Raw genomic sequence first — 4,562 nt, 5'->3', positions numbered from 1 at the left:
ATTAAAAAAGGAAAAAAATGATAAGTACTTTCGTTAAGTTCTAACTTTTCTAAATATATATGTTGCTTTCCCTGTATATGCAGACATATTATATGTATAACCTAATAAAAGATACGAGCTAAACTAAAACACGGGGAAGTAATTCCTTGTCGCGACTTGTTTGATTCGAAAAAAAAGAATCAGAAAAGCACAAAAAAATTATGAAAAACAATTTCCGTTGCCGGGACTCGAACCCGGGTCTTTCGGGTGAGAGCCGAATATCCTGACCAGCTAGACTACAACGGAGTGTTGGTTTGCATTTCTGTTCTAATTTACTAGATACATAGGTATTTGTGCTATCTGTTTAACCGTTTTGAACCTGTTTTTCGATTTCTCGGTTGTTCTGTCCTTTCCGGCTCCAAAACTCCACGATGAAACTGCAGAGCAAGATGGCGTCTTTCTGCACACAAAATATTGCCTCTCCATATGTTTCATCGGTTTTCGGTGCCCACAAATGAGACAATGGGCTTATATCTATAAATCTATCAGCTTATTGACGTCGATGATGCTAAGTGGAGCACAAATCAAACACAAAAGTCAATATTTGAGGTAGCCCATTGCATGGGCCTAATTCTGTGGCATTGGATGAGTTTGCAACCTGAGCTGCATGCATATATTAATTGGTCAGGTCTAGTTTAGATTAAGCCTATAAGAACCAACCAGATCGCCGACACATGGCGTGTCCGTCGGGTCACGCGCACACACGACATGTCCACTCAGGCCGTTAGGCCGCGACACACGTGCCCGAACCCATAACAGCTGAAAGGATCACGATGCCCAAAAGGAGGGGGTGAATTGGGCTTCTCTAAAAATTCTTGCAAAAGATTAAACCTTAAACAAGAGCCCAACTTCACCCAACTACTAGCTAGAATATAAGAGCTATGAAACAGTAAGCAAACCCTAAGTCATTATGGCAAATACTAGCAATGCAAATTAACAAAGTAAATTGCTCGAAGTAAATTCAGAATGTAAAGTAGGGGCAAGAAAACTCCTCCAATTTTTTCCGAGGTATCGAAGAGTCGGCACTCTCCACTAGTCCCCGTTAGAGCACCCGCGGAAGGGTATCGCTCCCCCATGGTTCTCACAAGAATCAAGTGCTCACTATGATATGATCCTTTGCCTCTCCGGCGTGGTGGACCCCTCACGACCGCGTACAATCACTGAGTCGTGTCACCAACAAATCCTCCGGGATGATCACCAAGCTCCAATCGCTACCGAGCCATCTAGGTGATGCTGATAACCAAGAGTAATAAGCCATAGACTTTCACTTGACCAAGAGAAGCCTAATGCATGCAGTTTGTGCTCAAGATGGCTCTCATGTGTTAGTCCTCCGCTCGTCGTCGCCGATCCAAGAACTAGCCACGCCGGCGTGGTTCTAGCATCATGCACACTAATGAGGTCCTAACATGGATTATGATTTTGCTAATCACCTCACTAGACTTAGTGGACTTGCAATGCTCTAGCAACAAATACTTGTTGGTTGGGCAGTAAGACAATAAATATGGCTGGTGGAGGGGTATAAATAGCCCAAACACACCCAAACTAGCTGTTACAGTGGTTTATGCTCATGGCCGCACCAGACAGTCCGGTGCATCTCTAAAAATCGGTCGGCGCCCTCGGGTTGCTCTCGGACGCCCTCGGGTTGCTCTTGGGCATTCTCTAGCCGACTGCCCAGGACACCACCGGATATTCCGGTGCACACCACTGAGAGCACCTAGAGGGGGGGTGAATAGGTGATCCTGTAAAACTTAAAACTTAAGCCACAAAACTTGGTTAAGTGTTAGCACAATAATCACCAAGTGGCTAGAGAGAAGATCTTGCACAATACGATAGTGTCGGCGTTTGGAGACCGGGGGGTCCCTAAGCCGACGAGTGAGTGTGCCGCGTGCCCCAGCCCAGATGGGTCGAGCGCGTGGGCGAGCGCGAAGGGGGGAAGCGAGGTGGCCGGAGACGGGCGTGAGAGAGGCGGAAATCCCGCGGCCTTCGTGTTCGTCCCGCGCCCAGGTCGGGTGCGCTTGCAGTAGGGGGTTACAAGCGTCCACGCGGGTGAGGGAAGCGAGCGGCCCCAAGAGAGCGCCTGTCCCGTCCTCGTCCCCGCGTGGCCAACCTTCTCTAAGAAGGCCCTGGTCCTTCCTTTTATAGGCGCAAGGAGAGGATCTGGGTGTACAATGGGGGTGTAGCAGAGTGCTACGTGTCTAGCGGGGGGAGAGCTAGCGCCCTAAGTACATGCCAATGTGGCAGCCGGAGAGATCTTGGCACCCTGCTGGTGTGATGTCGTGGCTGTCGGAGGAGCAACGGAGCCTGGCGGAGGGACAGCTGTCGGAGCGGTTGAGTCCTTGCTGACGTCCCCCTGCTTCCGTAAGGGAGCTGAGAGCCGCCGTTGTCACAGGGCTAGCGGGGCGCCATCATTGCCTATCTGGCGGAGCTAGCCAGATGGGACACCGGTCTTGTTCTCTGCGGCCCGAGTCGGCTCGGGGTAGGGTGATGATGGCGCTTCCTGTTGACGTGGCTGGCCTGTGCCCTAGGTCGGGCGACGTGGAGGCTCCTCCGAAGCCGAGGTCGAGTCTGTCTTCCATGGCCGAGGCCGAGCCCGAGCCCAAGCCCCTGGGTCGGGCGAGGCGGAGGTTGTTCGGCAGAGGCCAGGGCGGAGTCCGAGCCCTGGGGTCGGGCGAAGCGGAGTTCGTCGTCTTCTGGGGCTGAGCCCGAGTCCGAGCCCTGGGTCGGGCAAAGCGGAGTTCGCCGTCTTCCGGGGCTTAGCCCGAGTTCGAGCCCTGGGTCGGGCGGAGCGGAGTTCGCCGTCTTCCGGGGCTTAGCCCGAGTCCGAGCCCTGGGTCGGGCGGAGCGGAGTTCGCCGTCTTCCGGGGCTTAGCCCGAGTCCGAGCCCTGGGTCGGGCGGAGCGGAGTTCGCCGTCTTCCGGGGCTTAGCCCGAGTCCGAGCCCTGGGTTGGGCGGAGCGGAGTTCGCCGTCTTCCGGGGCTTAGCCCGAGTCTGAGCCCTGGGTCGGGCGGAGCGGAGTTCGCCGTCTTCCGGGGCTTAGCCCGATTTCGAGCCCTGGGTCGGGCGGAGCGGAGTTTCCTATGGCGCCTTTGGCAGGGCCTGACTGCCTGTCAGTCTCACTCTATCAAGTGGCACTGCAGTCGGAGTGGCGCAGGCGGCGCTGTCCTTCTGTCAGATCGGTTAGTGGAGCGGCGAAGTGACGGCGGTCACTTCGGCTCTGCCGGGGGGCGCGCGTCAAGATAAAGGTGTCAGGCTACCTTTGCATTAAATGCTCCTGCGACTCGGTCGGTCGGTGCGGCGATTTAGTCAGGGTTGCTTCTTAGCGAAGGCAAGGCCTCGGGCGAGCCGGAGATGTGTCCGCCGTTAAAGGGGGGCCTCAGGCGAGACGGAAATCCCTCGGGGTCGGCTGCCGTTGCCCGAGGCTAGGCTCGGGCGAGGCGTGATCGAGTCGCTCGTATGGACTGATCCCTGACTTAATCGCACCCATCAGGCCTCTGCAGCTTTATGCTGATGGGGGTTACCAGCTGAGAATTAGGTGTCTTGAGGGTACCCCTAATTATGGTCCCCGACAGTAGCCCCCGAGCCTCGAAGGGAGTGTTAGCACTCGCTTGGAGGCTTTCGTCGCACTTTTTTGCAAGGGGACCAGCCTTTCTCGGTTGCATTTTGTTCCGGTGGGTGCGCGCGAGCGCACCCGCCGGGTGTAGCCCCCGAGGCCTCGAAGGAGTGGTTTCACTCCCCCGAGGTCTTAATGCCTTGCGTAATGCTTTGGCTGGTCTGGTTGTTCCCTGATGCGAACTGGCCGTAGCCTGGGTGCACGGTCGGGGCCCAAGCTCTCGGGCTAGTATGATGACGCTGTCAACGGTTCGGCCGGAGCCGGGTTTGCGAGAGCAGCCCCCGAGCCTCCGCACAGGGCGAGAGGGCGACCAGGGACAGACTCGGCTTTTTTACATACGCCCCTACGTCGCCTTTCCGCAAGGAGGAGGGGGGGAGAGCGCCATGTTACCCTCGATGGGCACCGAACATGGTGTCTCCGGTGAGCTGCAAGCGGGTAATCCGAGTGGACGTCCGTGCCCCGTTCGTTGGGGGTCGGCTAGGGGCCCAGAGGCACGCCCAAAAGTACCTGCGGGTGATCTGCCGGACCCGGTCCCCTGGCGACGGGGTCCGAGGGCTCGATGCCTCCCTCTGATGGGATTCCGTTACAAGATCGCTCCCGCTGGTCTCGGAAATGTCCTAGGGTACCTCGGGAGCGCAGCCCGAGCCTCGGTTATGTATCGAACGTACCCCTGGTCATCCCTCGCTCGGCGTCTGAGGCGACTGTGAACCTTTCGGGGGCCAGCCTTCGAACCCCTGATCAGTAATGGGCGCGGAGCCCGAGTAGCCTGAGGCGGCCGTGGAGCCCTTCGGGGGGCCGGCCTTCGAACCTCTGACCAGTAGTGGGTGTAGGGCCCACGCGATCTGAGGCGACTGTTGAACCCCTCAGAGGGCCAGCCTTCGAACCTCTGATCAGTAGGGGGGGCTCGGAGCCC

At 56.8% G+C, this 4,562-nt stretch overlaps 1 non-coding gene across 1 annotated transcript; it reads right to left on the bottom strand.

Moving 5' to 3' along the window:
* Window positions 1-212: 212 nt before the first annotated feature.
* TRNAE-CUC (transfer RNA glutamic acid (anticodon CUC)) lies at window positions 213-285 on the bottom strand. The gene has a single exon. It is a non-coding gene; the product is annotated as a tRNA-Glu (tRNA).
* Between the last annotated feature and the right edge of the window lie 4,277 nt (window positions 286-4,562).

This window comes from Zea mays, chromosome 7 (assembly GCF_902167145.1).
Source record: "Zea mays cultivar B73 chromosome 7, Zm-B73-REFERENCE-NAM-5.0, whole genome shotgun sequence".
Lineage (NCBI taxonomy): Eukaryota > Viridiplantae > Streptophyta > Magnoliopsida > Poales > Poaceae > Zea > Zea mays.
This window is presented reverse-complemented; position numbering and strand designations above follow the sequence as displayed.